The following is a 22,898-nucleotide window of genomic DNA, read 5'->3' as shown; positions in this document are numbered from 1 at the left end:
CGATTTTCTGCTGCTTCTTGTTTCAGTTTGATAAACTGTATGTTTCTAGGAATGTATCCTTTTCTCCCAGGTTGACCAATTTCTTGTCATATAATTGTTCAAAGTAATTTCTTACAATCCCTTGTATTTCTTTGATATCATTTGCTATTTCACCTCTTTCATTTTTTATTTTATTTAATGGTGTCCTCTCTATCCTTTTATAATGAGTCTGGTTAAGTTTACCAATCTTGTCATCTTTTCAAAGAATCAGTGCCTGGTTTCATTGATCTTCTGTATTGTTTTTTAGTCTCTATCTCATTGATTGCGCTCTGATTTTGGCTGTTTCCCTCCTTTTTCTTTCTCTGAGCTTTGTTTGTTATTGTTTTTCTAGTCCTTTTAAGTGTAGTGTTAGATTGTTTGTTGAGATATGTCCTGCTTCTTGAGGTTGGGCCTATAGTGCTATGACCAGCTTTCACTGTGTCTCATAGTTTTGGGTTTTCTTGTGTTCATTTTCATTCATTTCCAGGAATTTTTTTATCTCCTCCTTGATTGCCCACTCATTACTTAGTAACAAGCTAGTTAACCTTCAAATATTTGAATATTTTGAGTCTTTTTATGGAGATTGATGTCTAATTTTATGTCATAGTGATATGAGAAAATGCTTGATATGATTACAATTTTCTTGAATTTGTTCAGGCTTGTTTTGGTGGCCTAACATGTGGTCTATCTTTGAGAATGATTCATGTGCTGAGAAGAAATGTAAGTATTCCTGCTTCTTTGGGTTGAAATTTTATTGTTAACATCAATTAAATCCATTTTACCTAGTGTGTCCTTTAATGCTTCTATATCCTTTTTGATTTTTTGTCTGCTAAATCTGTCCCATTGTTGACAGTGGGGTGTTAAAATCCCCTATTATGACAGTATCATTTTAGTAATTTTCCTTAAGACCTTCCAAGATTTATACACACCACACACATGCACACAGGCCTGTCCAGAAGTATACAGCCATGTAATATGAAACTAGAGACATTTATTGAAGAAGATACAGGATGCAAGAAACATTATACATAGGACAATGATGCCTTAGTCCCCTTCAAAATGGGCACTTTAGAATCTCATACAGTTCTAATCAGAAGTAGAAGGGCCACCAAACCTGGGCTGTAGGGGGGTTGAGTAACCCTGGGTGATTTGATGTTTCACCAAACAAATCTTCATGAGATGTGATGCATGAGCAGGCACATAGTTGTGATGAAGCTGCCATTCACCAGTTACCCATAGCTATGGCCTTCTGAATCACCCAACAATTTCTGTGGAGAATGTTCAAGCTTAATGCAAAATCTGATGTATATTTGTTGCTGTACTCACTCATTTTTAATGTGATGGCCACACAGTATGCATGCTTACTCATTGGCGTCTACTGCCCCCACTGACTAGGACAGTGTAGTCATCATTGTCCATGCATGCACATTCTAGTCTACTCTCCTTGGCTGCCAGGTTATACTGACACCACAAGATCATTCTGGTTATATTAACAATGGCTGGACTTTTTCCAAACAGATCTCATATATATTTAGGTGTTCCTGTATTGGATGTATACATGTTTACAAGGGTTGTGTCCTCTTGATGGATCAATTCCTTTAGTATTATTAGTACCCTCTTTTTCTCTTCTTAGACCTTCATTTTGAAGTCTATTTTGTTAGATATAAGTATTGCTACGCCCCACTTTTTCATTTCCATTTGTGTGGGATATTTTCCTCCATCCCTTACCCTTAGCCTGTGGAATTCTTTATTCAGATATGGTTCTCTTGTAGACAGCATATATATGGGTCATGTTTTCTTATCCAATCAGCTACTCTATGGCTTTTGATTGGCGCATTTAATCCATTTACATTTAAGGCTATTATAGATAGGTTCTTATTTATTACCATTTTTTAATATTGTACCTATGTTTTCTTCCCTCTCTGTTTCTTCTTTATCTTAAAGAAGGTCCTTTACATTTCTTGCAATGCTGCTTTGGTGGTAATGAACTCCTCTAACCTTTCTTTGTCTGGGAATCTTTTTATTTGGCTTTCAATTTTAAATGATAGCCTTTCTGTGTGGAGCAATCTAGGCAGCATGTTCTTAATTTTCATTACTCTAAATATTTTTCTGCCAATCTCTTCTGCTTTCTAGTGTTTCTTTTGAGAAATCAGCTGAGATTCTAATAGGGTCTCCCTTGTATAACTGACTCTCTCTCACTGCCTTTCCACTTCTCTCTTTGTCTCCAAACTGTGCATTTTAATTATGACATGTCTTGGTGCAGGTCTCTTTGGGACCATCTTAATTGGGACTCTCTTAACCTGAACAGGTGTGACTTTTCCTTCACCAGTTTGGGATGAGGGTTGCCATTATTTTTTCAAATAGGTTCTTTATCCATCTCTCATTCTTATCTCCTTCTGGAACTCCTATCATGTGAATATTTTTATGTTTGATGTTATCCCAAGATGTTCCTAGACTTTCCTCATTTCTCTTAAGTCTCGTCTCTTTTTCATTTTTTTTCTTTGGGTAGATACTGTCATCTTGTCCTCTAATTCTCTGGTTCAGTCTTCTGCTTCATCTAATCTACTGCTGATTCTTTTAAGTGAATTCTTCATTTCAGAAATTGTAACCTTCATTTCTGACTGATTTTTATAGTTTCTATATTGTTTTTCACACTTGCTATCTCTTTATTTAAGTTATCACTGAGATCATTTAGTCTTCCCCTAAGATCTTTGAGAATCTTTATAACCATTATTTTAAACTGCCTCTGGCATTTGTGTTGCTTCCACTTTTTATATTTTAATTATTTGGGGGATTTCCATTGTTCCTTTCCTTGGGACATTTTTCTTTGTCACCCCATTTGATCTCTGTGTGCTTGGTGGGTGTGACATGTCTCCTGCACTTATTTTGATTGTTTTATTATAAAGATGTTTTGCTGGTGTCAGTTGCACAATCATTTGGAACAGCTGAACTCTATGCTCCAAGAGTGTTTATTGTGGGTTCTGTGACCTTTTTATAGTTGCATCTTAAATGCTGGTAACTTTTTTGTGGGTGGCAGGCTGGGTAACTATAAGAGTAACACTTGACCTCCATGTGTGGGATGCTATTCAGTGCTGCCCCTTGATGAGATGTTGTTCCCAGTAGGGCCTTGAGCCACCAAGAATCCCCCTTTGGGTGTATTAGTTGTGTGGCTAGTTGGTTCACACTTTGGTATGAACTGAAGCTCACCACTGATTTTGTTGGTTCTGTCTAGTTGGGTGGGGGTCAGAATAGGTCACTTTAGGATATTGTCTGTAACCAGCCCTAGGCTAACTCTCTGTGGCTACCAGACTATTCACTGCTTGTGTCTGTGTTTACTGGACCTACTTGTATAGGTGATGGGTCAGTCTGTGTAAAAGAATCAGCACTTTCCTGCTTGGAGCTGGTGGAAATTCTGTATAAGGACCAAGTTTTCCTGAGGTTGACCTTCCCCTTTCAGCCACTCTGCCCCTCCATGAAGTTATTTAGTTTTTCTCCTGAGCCTTTGGTTGAGGATCTGTAAGCTGAGACCAGGTTGACTGAAATAGGCCTATCACATTTCTCACTTTGTAGGGCACTTGCTGAGGGGAAAGTCAAACCCTTTGGTGTTTGCCAGAGTCTCTGGTACTTGCTTCCTCAACAGGGGTTTACTGTTGATTCAGGATGAGCACATTCAAATTTCCCACTTGCAGGAGTGAGCTCAGCAGCTCTGGACTTCAGGGAATAGATTCAAAGACTCTCCCATTGGAATTGGGGCAAGACTGGACTACAGGTGAGGGCTAAGATCTCTCTCTCATTCCAAGATCTGAAGAGGAGACTAGTTTCTTTTTCTTTCCCCTGCAAACATGCAAGCAGGATGGGAATCCTGGACTTACAGGACTTTTCTCAGAGTTTCCCCTTTGGGAGTGGAGCTTGCAATCCTGTAAGAGGGAAGTAGGCACTCTTCCTTTGCAAGGGAGTATAGGCTGAGAGTGGGTTTGTAAACCAGGGGATTTTAATATCCAACTAACATTAATACATCATGCAGACAGAAAATTAATAAGGAAATAATGACCTTATTATATTATATCATATTGATCCTCACCTAAGGATATGTTTTTATTGATTTTAGAAAGAGGGGAAGCAAGATAGAGAGGAACATCAATCTGAGAAACACTGATCAGTTGCCTCCTATACACAACTGATCAGGGATTGAACCCACGACATAGGTATGTGCTGTGACCGAGAATAAACCCCACAACCATTTGGTTCATGGAACAATGATCCAACCAACTACCCCACATGTCCAGGGTGATACTTTTAGAATATTTTATCAAAAACAGAAGAATACACATTTTAAGTATGAATGGAATATTTCCTGGGTAACATATTAGTCCAAAAAATACATCTCAATAAATTTATGAAATTAAATCATAACAAGCATCTTTCCAACCACTATAGCATAAAACTAAAAATCCCCTACAGGAAGAAAATTGGAAAAACATAAATACATGGAACTGAACACATGCTGCTAAACATCAATGGATAAAAACAAAATCAAAAACTAACTTGGGACAAGTAAATATAAAATTACAACTTTTTAAAATTTATGGGATACAGCAAAAGCAATTTGAAGAGGAAATTTCATAGGTATATAGGATTACCCCATGAAATGAGAAATATCCCCAATGAACAACTTAATTATACACCTAGAGGAACTAGAAAAAAAATCCAAGTAAACAGAAGAAAGAGAATAATTAAGATCAGAGAAGATATAAACAAAATGGAAATGAAAAAGGTAATAGTCAATATTAATGAAACTAAGGGATCATTTTGGGAAAGATAAAATTGACAAAACTTCAGCCAAACATTTAGAAAAAAAGAGACTTCAAATAAAATTGTCAATGAAATTAAAGTTATAATTGACACCACAGAAACACAAGAAATTACTAAAAAATACTATGAACAATTATATGCCAACAAATTTGACAATCTAGAAGAAATGGATACACATCTGGATGCACATAAATGTCTAAGACTGAACTAGGAAGAAATAAGATAATATGAACAGATGATTACTAGCAATGAGATTGAGCAGTAGTTAAAAACATCTCAACAAATAAAATACCAGATGTATCAACTCCATCCTGGTAGAATTAGTGAATTCTATCAAATATTCAAAGAATTAACCTGTATACTTCTTAAATTATTTTTTAAAAATCAAAGAGGAAGAAATGCTTCTAAAGACATTCTATGAAGCCAGCATTATTCTTATACCAAAATCAAAGACATTACAAAAGCAGATAATTATGGGCCAATATTCTTAATAAACATAAATGCAAAAATTCTCAACAAAATATTATCAAAATAGATCTAGCAATATATTTAAATAATTATACAATATGACAAAGGCAGATTTATCCCAGGATGCAAGGATGGTTCAACATCCATAAATCAATGTGATGTATCACATTAGCAAAAGGAAGGGTAAATATCATATAATCATGTCAAAAGTTGCAGATAAAGCATTTGGTAGCATTCAGCATCATTTTTATGATAACAAGTCTCAACAAAGTGAGTGTAGAAAGAACATACCTCAACACAATAGAGGCTATATATGACAAACTTAAAGCTTTCAGATTTATCTCTAAGATCAGGAACAAGATTTTTATTCAATATGAATAAATTGAAAGTACTAGTCACAGCAATCTGATAAGAGAAAGAAATAAAAGAAATCCAAATATAAAAAAAGAAGTAAAACTCTCACAATTTGCAAGTGATATACTATTATATATTAAAAACCCCTAAGTACTCCACCAAAAATTATTAGAATAATTAGTCAGTAAATTTTCAGAATACATAATCGACACAGAAAATTCTGTTGTGTTTTTACACAACAATAATCATCAGAAAGAAAAATGTAAAGAAAACAATTTTATTTATAGCTACATCAAAAAGCATAAGACACCTAGGAATAATCAAAGAGATAAAAGAACTACTGTCTGAAATCTATAACATTGAAAAAAGAAGCTGAAGACTATAAATAAAAGATGTACCATAATCATATGTTGGAAAGATTAATATTGTTAAAATATCTTTACAAAGTAGTTTATTTTGATCATTTATTAATATTTTTATTTATATATATCATACTTTTGATATCAATTCTAAAATCTTTCAGTGTATCTATAGGTCCAAAGTTTTATTCCCCCAAATTTTATAGTTTTGTAGTTTATATTAAGTCCAGGATCCATTTTTGAGGGGATTTTTTTGTGTGTAACTTTACAATAACTTTATTGAGATATTTACATAGCATACATTTTATTTGTTTAAAATGTAACATTTAATAGTTTTTAGTGTATACACAGGTATAGGCAGCCATAATTATAGACAATTTTAGAACATTTTCATCACCTCAAATAAATGCCATAACTTTTAGCCATTTAACCGTACTCTCCATTACCACCGCCAACCCTACACAGTCACTAATCTTTTTGTCTCCATAGATTTTCCTATTTGGATATTTCAAATAAATGAGAACATATATTATATGATCTTTTGTGTCTGTCTTCTTTCACTTAGCATAATGTTTTCAAGGTTCATCCATGTTGTAGCATTAGGTATCAGTACTTAATTTCTTTTCACGGCTGAATAATATTCCACTGTATGAACAGATAGCATTTGGTTTATCCATTCTCCCAATGATAAACATTTGGGTTACTTCCACCTTTAGACTATTATAAGAAAAACGACTATAAACACAAGGTGGATACTGGCCAGCAGTATCCATCACTGCTGCAGATGCTCAAGACACGAGAAAACATACATACAGACAGTGAGTCCTGTGGAGGAATAGGAACAGCATGGCCACTCTCTCTAGTGGAGAGCACCCCAAGTCGCCGCCTGAGTAGGCTTTTATTAAGAATAAAGATACAGTTTGTTGATTACAGTCTGGCAGGGAAGATCGAAAGGAATAGATATCTTTCAAAGGGCTGACAGAGCTCACGCTGAGATTTTGGGCTGGGATTTTGGGGTTTTATCACTTAAAAGGCTACAGGACCTAAAAGGCTAGTTTCGTTTCCTGACTGTGCCTTCATATTTTAATTCAAGAGCATCCTCCAGCAAGCAGGTCTCACAGGATCTTGCATATTCTATGTCCCAGGTCTAATTACTCTGGGGGTCCACCGGCTCTGGTCTGGACTGCACTGCCCCTGTTATTTCCACAGGCCTGAGTCAGGCAGAGGAGACAAAGGCAGCCAGGAGACTTGGATTTCTCAAGGACTCAGGCTTTGGCAAAGACGAGGGGGCAGGGATTGATGTCCATCACCCCTTCATTTCCACAGCCCTGAGTCTCTTCCCTGAGGCCTCCTTATGATCATGCCTGTCTTAGGCGATGCCCCCTGTGGGAAATCTTACCTGTCATTGGCTAACTGATCAAGCATAGGAGGCCAGGCACAGAACAGACAGTGTTCATTCCAGGGAAATAAGTTTTGTCTCCTTAGTGGCTCCTGGTTCAGAGGTCTCCCACTCAGCCTAAGTCATGAGGGGTTACAGCATCCTGAGACCAGGCAAGGCAGACTCCAACAGTGCTTGTTCTTAATTCCTTGTCAGACAATTCTAACATCTCATAAATTAAACTTCTCACCGGCCCCCTTGATATCACAACAGGAAATGTGAAGTGCTGGCTCCTATTGCCTATCTACAAATGTACCTACTCATACCTTACCTTCCCAGCAAAAGTGAGCACCTCCCTGGACTCCTGAATTTATCCCAGTGACAATGTAATATATGCTCAGCTCTTCAGGGTCCCCACTGACAACAGGGAGGAAAACACTGAGGAGTGACTCAGTACATACTTTTTTGCTACAAGATTGAGGCAGAACCTCTGCTCCTTACTGATACCCACTTAAACCAAGGATGGAAAGATGGTATAGTGGAGTATCAACTTGTCCCATCTAACATTAACTTGTTCCTTCACTGAAGCCAGGTAGGTGAGCAAGTTCAGTTTTACATTGTGTGCTACTGACAGAGATGGGGTGGGAGAAGGTAACTGGAGTGGTAAGTAGCTTCACTACTTCACTATGTTAAATCTCCTTGTGGTTGGGTGAGGGACTTAGCTCAGCTCACAGCTGGTTCCTAGTGATACTACTCTGGTGGTAGAAGTTAAGCACTTCCTGTCTCATGGAGAGGCTATTTCAGAAAGCTGCTGTTGACACAGGTGGGGAGAGGGTCAGGTGAAAAATCAGCTCCCTCTCAACCTGTTGAAGCCATGTGGCATAGGAGGGTTCTGTTAGTGTTTGCCTGAAGTGTGGTAGATACTGTTGGAAAAGGTTTCTGTTCTGTTAGGCCACTCTATTTCGAGTCCTTTTGTTACAGAACACAGGGGGGCCAAAGGGCAATGCACTATTACCAAACGGACCCCCTACTGGGCTTGATTATCCACTGCCAGAGGAAAGGCTTCTCTCAATGCCAGAGATTTGTGAAAAGGAAATGTTTATTTAATGCTGTACAGACTTAAAGTAGTGACCCAATGTCTTCATCAAAATCCCAAAGTCCATTAAAACACCCACAAACACACACAGTCCTTCCTTTCCCCCTTTGCCCAGTCTGGGGTACCATATCTCAGGAAAAGAAATAGAAGTCTGTGGCTCAGGCAGCCCCCAGTTGTTTTCAGTAATCCGTCTCAGCTGGTAGGCCTCCCTCGGTTCCCGGCACCATCAGCTGTGTCACCAGGATCTCTGTTAAAGCCAGGTGGTGGTTCCCCCTTCTAATGCTGCGGGGGTCCCCACTCTGGCAAAGCCAGGAGGTTCTCTCTCCACTGCCCCAGCCGTGTGGTCCTTCCTGCACAATGGCTGCGGGAGTCTCCACTCTGCTAAAGACCGAGTGGTTCCCTGCCCCAGGGCCACGGGAGTCCCCACTCTGGCAAAGCCACATGGTTCACACTTACATGTCCACAGCCTCATGGTTCTCTCTGTACAATGGCTGTGGGAGTCCCCACTCTGCCAAAGCCAAGTAGTTCTCCCTCCCAGGGCCGGGGGAGGGAGGGTCGCCTCTCTGCCAAAGCTGAGTGGTGGTTCTGTGCTAAAGCCTCATGGTGATTCTCTCTCACAGAGCTGTGGGAGTCCCACTCTGGCAAAGCCGTATGATTCTCCCTCCACTGTCCCAGCCTCGTGGTCCTCTCCCCTCAATGGCTACAGAGTCTCGGTTTCAATCCCTGTGCCAATATTCCTCTGCAGCCCCATTTCTGACTCCTCCAACAATCGACTACACTTGCCAGTACTCTCATATTCTTCCAGCTTTACTGGGTTGCCATCATGAGTCTGGGCAGGCATGGCCCCATGTCATGGAGCCAATCTTCTCCAAGCTCCCACAGAGGCGCTGCAACTAGGGAGACCTGCTTCCAAGTTACGTCTTGGTGGGGAAGTTACTTCCATTCCCCTGTCTTAGAGCACTGGCCACAACTATTTAACATATCTATGAAACCAGTTAAAGGTTATAGATATGTTAAATGACCATGCCAGAGGTTAGCTGCAAGGCTGTTGCTATGCAAAACAGCTCTCTATGGCCCAGCTCCATTTGTCCCTTCCCCCAACCCACACCCATGGGGGGATGCAGTGAGGACATCTTAATATTTCTTGGGCACCTTGAGGTCTGGGCCCCATTCCAAATCCCTATTTGGGCTCCTCACCTCTGCCCTTGGCTTCAACCTATAACACTTTGGCTAAGGAGGAGTAGAGTATCCTTGAGGCCCTTTTTGTCTGTTAACTATTGGTGGCTCCAGTTGGAGATTCTGCAGTGCCCTACCTAGGATGCATGAGAGGCAACAAGGAAATGGAGGGAACTCACAACTGAGTCTTTTCTCAAGTCCTGAGCTCCCAAGCATTCTGCCTTCTACCTCTTAGATTCTTTCCATTCTTTTGTTGTGTTATATGGGACAATTTGTAGTTGAAAGAGGGAGATCTGGGAGAAATAGGGCTATTCAGTCTTTGCTAAAACCATGTTCCAAGATGCATTTTTAAAAACTCCTTTGTGGCCCTGGCTGGCGTAGCTCAGTGGATTGAGCGTGGGCTGGGAACCAAAGTGTCCCAGGTTTGATTCCCAGCCAGGGTACATTCCTGGGTTGCAGGCCATAACCCCCAGCAACCACACATTGATATCTCTCTCTCTCTCTCTCTCCCTCCCTTCCCTCCCTAAAACATAAATAAATAAAATCTTAAAAAAAAAAAAAAAACTCCTTTGTGAATAGCAAAACCTCAGCATCTGGAGCAATCAGGTTGCAAATTTCATTCAAATCTCAAACTTCTAGATTTTTCTTCAGTCCTTTCTGGTTTGATTGACCTAAAGTGAGCAAGATAATAAACTTGTTGCTAATATTCTCAGTGTGGACAAAGGGATACCACAGTCATGAGCTGCACACTCAAGTCCTAGCCATGGGTACTGTAGTCCAAAAGTCAACTTTGGGTCAATAATGTAGAGTTCCATTTACATAAAGTAAAAACAAGTGAAAATATTCTATGCTGATAAAAGTCAGAGTAATGGTGACTGCTGTGCAGAGTGAGTGGCAACTGCTAGAGATGAAGGGATTTCTGGGGTACTGGGTATGTCCTGTTTTCTGACCTGGGCACTACTCTTACAGAACACAACAAGGTGGGGGGGACCTGCAACGATATACTATTATTGAAAGAAGCCCCCAGGTCCATCATGTCCGCCGCCCAAGGAAAGATGTTTCTCACTGCTAGAGATTTGTGAAAAGGAAAGGAAATGTTTGTTTAATGCTATACTAACTTAAAGTAGTGACCTAATGTCTTCATCAAAATCCTGAATTCCCTTAAAAAAAAAACACAAACAGACACAGTCCTTCCTTCCCCTTTTGCCCAGTCCAGAGTACCATATCTCAGGAAAGGAAATAGAAGTCCATGGCTCAGGCAGCTCCCGGTTCTTCCCAGTGATCTGTCTTGACTGGGAGACCTCCCTGGGTTCCTGGCACCCTCAGCTGTGTCTCTGGGATCTCTGCTCCAGCTGTGTGATCCTCTATCAGGGCCATGGGAGTCTTCACTCAGCCAAAACCACGTGGTTCTCTCCACAAAGCTGCGGGAAGGTGGGTCGCCACTCTGCCAAAGCCAAGTGGCGATTCTCTGCCAAAGCCACATGGTGATTCTCTCTCGCAGGGCTGCGGGAGTCTCCACTCTGCCAAAGCCACGTGGTGCTCTCTCCCAGGGCATGGGAGTCCCCACTCAGACAGAACTGCATGCTTCTGTTCCTGTGCAATGGCTGCAAGGAGAGAGGGTCACCACACTGCCAAAGCTGAGTGGCAGTTCTCTGCTAAAGCCGCATGGTGATTCTCTCAGGGCTGTGAGAGTTCCCGCTCTGCCAAAGCCACATGGTTCTCCACATCTGGCTGCCACATCTGGGTTTAAATCCCCGCGCCACTCTTCCTCTACAGCCTCACTTCCGACTCCTCCCACACTCAGCCTCACATGCCAGAACTCATATCCTACCAGCTTTACTGGATTGCCATCATGAGTCTGGGCAGGTGTGGCCCCATGTTATGGAGCCAATCATCTCCAAGCTCTCACGCAAGCACTGTAATTCGGGGACCTGCCCCCCTCCACCCCGCCCAGTTACATCTTGGTGGGGAAGTTACTTCCTTTCCTCTGGCTCAGAGCATGGCCACAGCTATTTAACATATCTATGAAACCAGTTAAAGTTTATAGATATGTTAAATGACCATGCCAGAGGGTAGCTGCAAGGCTGTTGCTATGCAATACAGCTTAATGGCCCTGCTCCATTTGTCCCTTCTCCCAACCCATACCTGGGGACTGGGGGGTGAGGACATCCTAAAATCTCCTGGACACCTTGAGTTCTGAACCCCATTCCAAATCCCTATTTGGGGCCCCCCTCTTGGCTGCACCCTGTTACATAAACACAACATCCCATTGCTCTGAATATCTTTAAATTTGACATTTTAAACTCTACAAAATTAAGGTTTCTGTACATCAACTTACATTTTATATTAAGAAATAAGATAGTTTACCATTCTTCAGAAGAGCTAATCAAATGAATAATAGGCAAAGGCTACATTTAACAAGCTTTCTCATATGCTTTCATTTTCTTATCTATAGCTTGTGCCTCTCCTCAATGATATAGTGCTGAAGACCAGAAAACTTCAAAACTTCCTTCAGTGATAAATCCCCCTAAATCTTTATAACAACATCTGATGCTTCTTTTCATACCAATCAATATTAGGTATTAACAAATTTATCAAAATATATTTATAATGACATTTATACTATAATCAAATTAATAAACTTTATTATTAGAGGTATTAATTTGTGGAGAAGCAGCTAACCTGCCCTGAGTTTTTTTTGTATTTGGCCTACTTTCCAAGTAGTGCAAGCTTTCAAAATACAATTCTTGTCTGCTTTCTCCCCAGGTTTCCCTTTAATGCCTAAATACTAATGACATACAAAAGCATAGAAAAATAGGTGGAAGAATAACAGGGGAGGAGAATTGGGAATTTTAATTTTGGGATTTTCATTTATAACAGCTAAAACAGTTCTTTTATTTAGGGACTCTGTAGATTTTAGTCAAGAAAAGCTTAATTACAGGTAATCAGAGGCCACCAGAGTCTGGGACCTGAGAAGGAAACAGTGACAGGCTGGGCAGATAATCTAGCATTTTGACTTTCAAGTTTTCATTGCTTGATTCTCTCATCCACTTAAAGAGTTTAGGCAGACTGCTGATCAGATGCCCTGAAGGCTGCTGTGCTCCAGTCAGGGTAGCACAGGATCCTAGTAGGCAAAGGAAAAAAGAAACCAAACATGAAAATTTTGTCCTGGAATGGTGGTGTTTCTGACAGGATGCTGCAGTCACAAGAGTGCCCTTCACTATTCCTGCATAAAAAGCTACAAGGAAAGGGAGGAATGAGTCCCAAAGTGAATTCAGTGTTTGATATATTTGTAGCACAGTGAAGTGTTCAGATTCTCAAGCCCAATTTTCATAAAATCTATTCACTTGGGAAAATTTGGTGTGTCCATAGGGAATTAGATGCAGGCAAGTAGCTCTGGTGGTCTTCAAGACTTTTGATTAGCAATGGTTCAGAAAAACTTGCAATCCAGTTTGATTCTTATTCAAAAAGTATTCCCTGACACTTAGGATAATCTAAGTATGCATATAACACAAACAACGAGGCTTAGTAACTTTATTTGGTTTATAAAAGATAGAATAAAGGTGACTTTTTAGCTGATTTTTATTAAATCTGCTTGTAAAAGAACCAAATACCTGAACAAGAAGCATCAGAGAAAGAAGGACAAATGTTGGTTCTGTCTTTCCTTCTGAAATTCTAGAGCTATGATTGTAACTGAATGCATTTGGGGCCCTCAGGGTACAAGGAGGAAGAAAGAAGGAAGGAAGGAAGGAAGGAAGGAAGGAAGGAAGGAAGGACAGAGTAGAGAGGGAGGGAAGTAGAAAGAGGGAAGGAAGAAGGAAGGAAAAGGTTAGGGCAGGAGATGAATGTGGGAGTGCATACCACTGGAATAAAGAATAAAGGAAGAAAACAAACATGTAACTGGGTTAAACATGGAACTTATGGGAAGAATTACTGTAATTGGAAAAGACACTGGCGTTTGGGCTGCCTGTCACTACCAAATCCAATAAGCAATGACAGTGATTGAATCTTTTATAGGCACTTTATTCAGATGGCCAGTGATCTGAGAAGATGGCCAGTTCATACCCTAACAAACCATCTTGCTCTTTTTTTCCCAGCCAGATCTTTTATAAGGGGGTTGGGGGAGGGCAAACAGGAGTTAGTGAGAGTCTTTGAAATTCCAAGGGGAGGGGTAGTCGCCTGGTAGGGATGTCTCCAGGGGGTATCTTTAGCCAGCACTCCAGAAGGTCAGTTTCCCCCACCCCTCAGGCGCCAGATGGGCCTTATCTGTAGTTTCTGAAACAAAAAGTTTAACATACACATTACTTGCTAGATTTATGGCTATTTACCTTAAGCTAAAAGTTTCTAAGTTTTGAGTCCCCTATCATTACTACATCATCATATCAAAGTCAGTGAGAAAAAGATAATGAATTCATGAAGTATCTTAATAATATAGTTTAGAAATGGAAATTTTTAAAGCCAAATGATGAGTTAAGTCTAGGACTATAATTAATATAATTAAACTTCTTGGATAAAGAAGAGGGCCACCATCAGGAACTGAGACGTGAATTTGAGTCAATAGTTTATATCTCCAAAATATAAAATTTTAAAAAAGTAGAGTAAATTAATATCTCTTTTTTTTCTTTACCAGCCAAATAGTAGTATTATTCTATATAAGATTTTCCTTTCATTCTCTGGATCATCCCAGATCTGGAGCACACAGCAGTGGAATAGGAAAGAGAGTGCACATCTGATGCCTGGTATGATGTAACCAGTTGGTTGGAGTGGCACTGGCTGAAAGGTTTTAGTGGCTAAGAACCTTTCTCAGGTTTTCAAAGCTCGGGGAGTGTTAGAGGAAGTCATTTAAGGTAGTCTGGAATCTGATTTCATTTATCTGACTAGTTAGTGGAATGTCCAGAGGCAGCCACTCCCACTCTGAGACTCAGTTTTCTCATCTTCATGTGGAGAGGGTTTACCTATGTTATCTCTAAGATCCTTCTCAATTCTAAACCTCCTAAAGTTAATTTGCATTGTTCCATCTATTTAAAACCCATTATGTGCTTTCTTAAAAGACTGTCTCTAAGGGCTCAATTAAATTAAAGTTTGTCCTTAACAAGCTACTGATTGTAAAAAGAAAATAGGAAGGAATGAGATTTTGTTGTTACTAATGAACTCTTATAATCCCCTGATGTGTGTGTACATGTGTGTGTTATTGTTACTATGATTTCTGCGATTTGCATTCATCTTTCAGAAGTATTTCTAAAGTACTATCCTGCTTTTTGGTGATATTGTGCCTAATAAGCTAATATATTTTCCTTTACATGGTATGAGTATTTACCAACTTCTTTAGAGATGCTTATTCAATAAATATTAATACCAAAATAAAGGATATATATTTTTTAAACTTCACAGAAAGATATGTTTATTGATTTTAGAGAGAGAATAAGGGAATAAGAAAAAGAGAGAGGGGAGACAGGAGAGGAAAACATCAATGTGAGAGAGAAACATTGATTGGTTACCTCACATACACACCTAGGTATGTGCCCTACCTGGGGATCAAACTCACAAGATTTTGGTGTAGGAGATAATGCTTCAGCTAACTAAGCCACTGGCTAGGACAAGGGCAATGTATGAATACATGATGGGGTGGAGTGGGGGGGCAGTGTGCATCTGCTTAGAAATTATGTATTGTCAGAAAAAATCAGGTTACGTTTTGCCAGGATCAAGCAGAGTGGAGCAAGATTCTTAGGTGCTAAAAGCCTACTTCCAACACCAGAGGAACTTCCAGCTTTACTAAAGTATGTAGCTAACTAGGAATGTTTTGACAGAAAATAGGGCAGAATCCATCCCATGTGAGCTCACATTCCTTTATTCCAAATCCCTACTCAGATTATGTTAAAATTCAAAATTTTTCAAATTTTAGAAAGATTATACTCTATGTAATAAACCCACAGAATGGTTAGAGAAAGCATTTATTATTGAACCATAATGATATTTCTGAAATGTTACAAATGAATAATTTACAAATAAAGACTATAAAAAGTCTCACATCAATGCTGAGCATGTTTTGCCATCAAGTAAGTTTGCATCAAACTCTGTTTAAAGTTTAAGGGTTTCAGAACTTTTGCATTTTGAAATGTTGATAAGGTATTGTGGATCTGTATCACTCTACAAGGATTCACACAATTTATTATGTGTTCTATGGATAGAAATATATCCTTTTAGGAATATTTTTATTAAATTAAACACTAAACTCAACATTATTGAAAATGCATCTTTGGAAAAATATAATAGTATATCTTTAGAATAAATTCCTAAAAGCAGAATTGATATGTTGTAGAAGGGTCAAAAGACATGTGATTTTACATTTTGATAAATATTGCCAAATTCTCTTCTGAAGAAGTTGCACCAATTTATGACTCTCACTAGCAATGTATCGAAGTGTCTGTCTCCCATACTTCTCTTGTATTAGTGTCCTAGGGCTGGTGAAACAAAGTGCCACACAGTGGTGGTGTAAATAGTATAAATTTATTATCTCACAGTTCTGAAGGGTAGAAACCTGAGATTAGAGGCGGAGGCTCCACGGGATCCTGGAGCCCATGGCAGTGAACTCGGGTGAACTCGGAGGATCCCCTCGGGATCCCTGGAGCTCAAATTCTGAACCTGAAAAAGGCGCGGGAGCTCCTCAGGATACCAGAGCCCACAGTGGTGAGCACTGAGAGCGTGCTTAGGAGCGCCCAGACCCACACACAGCGCCCTGCAGAGAGGCACCAGACCAGCTCTGAGCAGAATTCCGGCTAGCCCTGGGGACAGCACTTGAGAGGCTGTGTTCTCACTGGGAAGGGATTCCAATCTCCCCTCAGCCTGCTGAAGCCAGCAAGACCAGAAAAACTGGTTTGGCCAGTTAGAAACCAACAAGAGGGTTTGTTTGTTTGTTTGTTTGTTTGATTGTTTGATTTTACCTTTTTAAAGTAACTTTTTATTTTTAATTCTTATTATTTTTTATATCTCTCAATTCCTTATGCTTCCCTTTCTTTCACTCTACTGTTATTCCTTCCTTTCCAAATTTATCTCTTCTTCATTCCATCTTCCGTTTTTCCTTTTTTGGAACATGTGAGTTATTGCATATTTGTATTATCTTTTTTTATTATTTTTACATTTTTTATTTTAATAATATTTTGGTATTCCTTTTATTTCTGTATAGTCTTCTATGCTTGGCTGGTTATACTGTATTGTTTGATAGGTTTCCCCTGTTATCACATTCATAGTGTATTGCTAATTTACTGTCTTTCATTTGTTGTGGGGGGGCTCCACCCACAGAGCTCCCCCTCCCCGCCCCGCCCCCCACCCACCCAGGTCGCCAAGGATGAGAATAAGTCAACCAAGACATGATCTGCGTGGGGAGGAAAGGTGGCCGATCTCTCAAAGGAGAAGGGCTAGGAGCCTGTTCCTCAATAAAAGCCCCTCAATGGGGCTTTTATTGGGTTTGTTTACACAAGAATTCAGGTAAAGCTCATTAATCATTGCCAGGAACTAAGGATCAAGCAATAGATAACAAAGAACTCTGAGGGCCTATTCTGAGTCAGGGTCAGATAACTAAAGAGCTGTAAAACTTTGAGGAACAAACTTACTTCTTGCTTAGACCCTTATCATTTAATTGAGAGCATTCTAAACAAAGCAGGTTTCACAGGATTTTACATATTCTTTCGGCCTGATTGCCCCAGGAACCCGCCCTTTCCAGCACAGGGCTGCACCACCCTCTGTCATTGTTTTAGGCTTAGGTGGAGCATGGGAAGTAAGGCAGCCAAGAGATTAGGAGACTTCTCGCAGACAATTAGGACTCAGGCTTTGTCAAAGCCAAGGGGCAAGGGTCCATCACCCCCTTTTGCTATAGCCTCCAAAGTCCTTCCTAGGGGGCCTCCTACATGAGCGTGCCTGTCTTAGGTCATTCCCCCCTTTGGGGAATCTTACCCATCATTGACTAACTGACCAGGCATTGGGGGCCAGTTCTGGATAAAGTAAAAAGAGCAGAAGTGCCACTCCTACCAGGGAGATAAGTTTGTCTCCTTGGTGGCTTACAGTCCAAGGTCACTCCCTCAGCCTTAGCCTTGGCTGGGGGTTACAGCTTCTGAAAACAGGCAGGGTGGTTCCCAGCAATTTGTGTTCCATTAGAACACTACCCGAGGTTCTATACTCCCCATTCTTGTTATCTAGATCTCATATATTCTGTCATATGATTGTTGATCTAATATTACTGTAAATAAGACCTATTCCATACAATTGTAAATACTACACAACACCCCTCCCAGAATTCAGCCCACATTGTGGTTTCCCCAAGTCTATTACTGTACTGGTTAACTCTTTTCTCTCACAAACTACACCTATCTACTATTATTTACTCTCACCCTACCTCTGAATCTGACCTCCCACAAGCTCACTGTTTTCTAGATCCAACTCACAATCCTTTCCTCCCCAACAAGAGCCTTATCTTCTTTACATCCTTTCTAAAAATTGGCTAGTGGGGTGGAAGATCACAGTTAACACAATACATAGCCAAAGGATCTCCTGTCTCTTCTCTACTGGCTGCTACTGTAAATATAATAGAATACTGTCTTGCTGTCTTAAACCCTTCTGCCTTACTCCTCCAACTGATCACAAAAAAGAGTAGGGGGAAGCTGTAAAAACCAGGATACCCGAAGGAGACTGCAACACTGAATCTCACAGGTGTTCTACCACATAAGGTTACTCCATAAACCCAGAGAGCCAGAACAGGTCAATTTAAGAAGCAGAGGCTAACAAGAAGAGTCACACAAACAATGGGAAGACAAAGAAACAATCCCCAAATGAAGGGAAAGGAGGAAGCCTCAGAAGAAACTCTAAATGAAATAGAGGCAACTCAACTATCAGATACTGAGTTCAGAACAATGATTGTCAGGAAGCTCAATGAGCTCACAATGAGCTACCAGGAACTACAGGGAAGCTATAATGAACTTACCGCAAACTATCTCAACATGAAAAAGGAAATAGAAACTATCAACAAAGGCCAAGAGAAAATGAAGAATACAATTTCTGAACTGAAGAACACAGTAGAAGGAATGAAAAGCAGGCTGAATAAAGCAGAAGATCAGATCAGCAAATTGGATAACAAAGTAGAAAAAAACACCCAGAAAGACCAAGAAAAGGAAAAAGAGACTCAGAAAGAATGAAAAGGGATTAAGAGAAATGCAAGATGATATGAAATGTAACAATATCCGTATAATAGGGATACCAGAAGGAGAGGAAGAAGAGCAAGGGATAGAAAACCTATTTGAAAAAGTAATGATGGAAAACTTCCCTAGTTTGATGAGAGAAAAAGTCACACAAATCCAGGAAACACAGAGTCCCAATCAAGAGAATCCCAAAGAGGCCCACCTCAAGACACATCATAATTAAAATGACAAAACTTTAAGACAAATGAGAATATTAAAGGCAGCAAGGGAGAAACAGGAAGTAACATACAAGGGATCCCCAATAAGGTTAGCAGATGAGTTCTGAATGGAAACACTCTAGGCCAGAACAGAATGGCAGAAATATTCCAAGTAACAAGAACCAGACATCTGCAGCCAAGGCTACTGTACCCAGGAAGGCTGTCAATCAAGATAGAAGGCCAAATAATAAACTTCCCAGACAAAAGAAGTCTAAAAGAACACACCTCCACCAAACCAGCTCTGAAAGAGACACTAAAAAGACTATTTTAAGGAAAGGAAGGAAAAGAGAGAGACAGAGAAGAACTCAGACATGTAAATGACAATGAATAAGCGCCTATTAATAATAGCCTTAAATGTAAATGGATTGAATGCTCCAAACAAAAGACACAGAATAGTTGAATGGATAACAAAGCATGACTGACACATATGCTACCTACAAGAGACCCACCTCAGGATAAAAGACCTACACAGGCTGAAAGTGAAGGGCTGGAAACAAATTTTCCAAGCAAAGGACAGGAAAAAGAAGCTGGGATAGCAATACTCATATCAAACAAAATATACTTAAAAAAAAGGGCCATAAAGAGAGACTCAGAAGGTCACTTCATAATACTCAAGTGAAGAATCCACCAAGAGGACATAAATATAATAAATATATATGCACCCAACATAGGAGCACCCAAATACATAAAGAAAATCTTGAAGACTTCAAGAAATATATTGACAGCAATACAGTTATAGTGGGGGATTTTAACACCCCACTGTCAAAAATGGACAGAAATTCCAAACAAAATATCAAGATATTGTGGCATTCAACACTGTCCTAGATCAAATGGACTTAACTGATATATATAGAGCCGTCCATCCCAAAGAAGCTAAATACACATTCTTTTCAAATGCACATGGAACATTTTCAAAGACAGCCCACATGATCGGACCTAAAACAAGCTTCAACAAATTCAAGAAAGTTGAAATCATACCAATCACTTCCTCTGATCACAAGGGACTGAAAGTAGAAACCAACCCTAAGGAAAAAAAACAAAAGCACTCAAAATCATGGAGATTAAATAGCATGCTATTATACAATGAGTGGGTCAAGAATGAAATTAGGGAAAAAATCAAAAGGCTTCTGGAAACAAACAAAAATGAACTCAAAACAACCCAAAACTTATGGAACACAGCAAAAGCAGTTCTGAGAGGAGAGTTCATCATGATACAGGCCTACCTAAAAAAGATAGAAACATTAAAAAAAAAATACCAACCTAACCCTAAGTCTACAAGAACTCTAGGAATGACAACAAAGACAGGCTAGAGCGAGCAGAAGGAAGGAAAAAACCAAGATCAGAGTGGAATTAAATAACATGGAGAATAAAAGCACAATTCTAAGGATCAATGAAACCAGGAGCTGGTTGTTTGGAAAGATAAACAAAATTGACAAGCCTTTAAGCAGACTCATCAAAAAGAGAGAGAGAAGGACAGAGAGAGAGAGAGAGAAGACCCAAATAAACACAATCAGAAATGAAAGAGGAGGAATTACAACTGATACCACAGAAACACAAAGTATTGTAAGAAATTACTACAAAGAGCTGTATGCCAAGAAATTAGAAAACATAGGTAAAATGGACAAATTTCTAGAAAAATATGATCTTCCAAAACTCAATAAAGAAGCAGAAAGCGTGAACATACCAATAACACCTGATGAAATTGAAACAGTAATCAAAATGTTTCTGTCACACAAAAGCCCTGGACCAAATGGTTTCAGAGGAGAATTCTACAAAGCATTGAAGGAAGAGCTAACCCCATATCCTTCACAGACTATTCCAAAAAATCCAAAAGATGGAAGACTCCCAAACTCTTTTTATGAGGCCAACATCATCCTCATCCCAAAACCAGACAAAGACACAACAAAGAATGAAAACTTCAGGCCAATATTGCTGATGAACACAGATGCTAAAATCCTCAACAAAATATTGGCAAATCGCAACCAACAATACATTAAAAAGATCATACACCATGACCAACTGAGATGCATCCCAGGGATGCAAGGATGGTACAATATTCACAAATCAGTAAATGTAATACGTCACATAAACAAAAGCAAGGACAAAATCACATGATCATATCAATAGATGCAGAAAAAGCATTTGATAAGAAACAGCACCCATTTATGATAAAAACACTCAGCAAAGTGGGAATAGAGGAAGCATTCCTCAACACATTAAAGGCCATATATGAGAGACCTACAGCCAACATCATAATCAATGGGCAACAACTAAAATCTTTTCCACTAAGATCAGTAACAAGACAAGGCTATCCACTTTCACAATTTCTATTCACCATAGTACTGGAAGTTTTAGCCACAGTGATCAGACAAGAAAAAGAAATAAAAGGCATCCAAATTGGAAAGGAGGAAACAAAACTGTCACTGTTTGCAAAAGACATGATAGTGTACATAGAAAATCCTATAGACTCGGCGAAAACATGCTTGACTTAATAAATGAATTTGGCAAAACAGCAGAACATAAAGTCAATATCCAGATATCAAAAGCATTTCTGTGCAACCATCAATGAAACAGCAGGAACAGAAATCAGGAAAAAAATCCTATTTGATATATCAAAAAGAAAAAGAAAATACCTGGGAATAAACCTAACCAAGGAGGTAAGATACCTGTATGCAGAAAACTACATAACACTGAAGAAAGAAATCAAGGAAGACACAAACAAATGGAAACGTATACCATGTTCATGGATTATAAGAATCAACATCATCAAAATGTCCATACTACCCAAAGCAATTTAGACATTCAATGCAATACCTATTAAAGTACCAATGGCATATTTCACAGACATAGAACAAACACTTCAAAAAATTTATATAGAACCATAAATGACACTGAATAGGTGCTACAATTTGAGAAAGATGAATAAAGTAGGAGGAATCACAATACCTGATACTAAACTATATTACAAGGCCACTGTAATCAAGAAATCCTGGTACTGGCATAAAAACAGGCACATGGACCAATGGAACAGAACACAGAGCCCAGAAATAAACCCAAGTCTCTATGGTCAATTAATATTTGACAAAGGGGGCAGCAACATAAAATGGAGTAAAAATAGCCTCTTCAACAAATGATGTTGGGAGAACTGGACAGCTACCTGCAAAACAATGAGACTTGAGCACCAACTTACACCTTACACAAAAATAAATTCAAGGTGGATAAAATACTTAAATATAAACTGTGACACCATTAAAATCCTAAAGGAGAACATAGGCAGGAAAATCTCAGATTTTTCAGGCAGAAACATTTTTACTGACATGTTCCCTAGAGCAAGGGATAAAAAGGAAAGAATAAACAAATTAGACCTCATCAAAATAAAAAGCTTCTGCACAGCAAAAGAAAACAGTATTAAAATAAAAAGAGAACACACTGTATGGGAAAACATATTTGCCAATGACACCTCAGACAACGGTTTAATCTCCAAAATATATAAAGAACTGACACATCTCCACTCAGAAGATAAGCAACCCAATAAAATATGGGCAAAGGACTTGAACAGACACTTCTCCAAGGAGGACATACAGAGGATCCAGATACATATGAAAAGATGTTCAATATTGATAGACATCAGAGAGATGCAAATTAAAAGCACAATGAGATACCACTTCACACCAGTCAGAATGGCCATTATAAACAAAGCAACAAACAACAAGTGTTGGAGAGGTTGTGGAGAAAAGGGGACCCTAGTGCACTGCTGATAGGACTGCAGACTGGTGCAACCACTATGCAAAA

This window comes from Phyllostomus discolor, chromosome 5 (genome assembly GCF_004126475.2).
Source record: "Phyllostomus discolor isolate MPI-MPIP mPhyDis1 chromosome 5, mPhyDis1.pri.v3, whole genome shotgun sequence".
Classification (NCBI taxonomy): Eukaryota; Metazoa; Chordata; class Mammalia; order Chiroptera; family Phyllostomidae; genus Phyllostomus; species Phyllostomus discolor.
Note: the sequence above shows the minus strand (reverse complement) of the source record.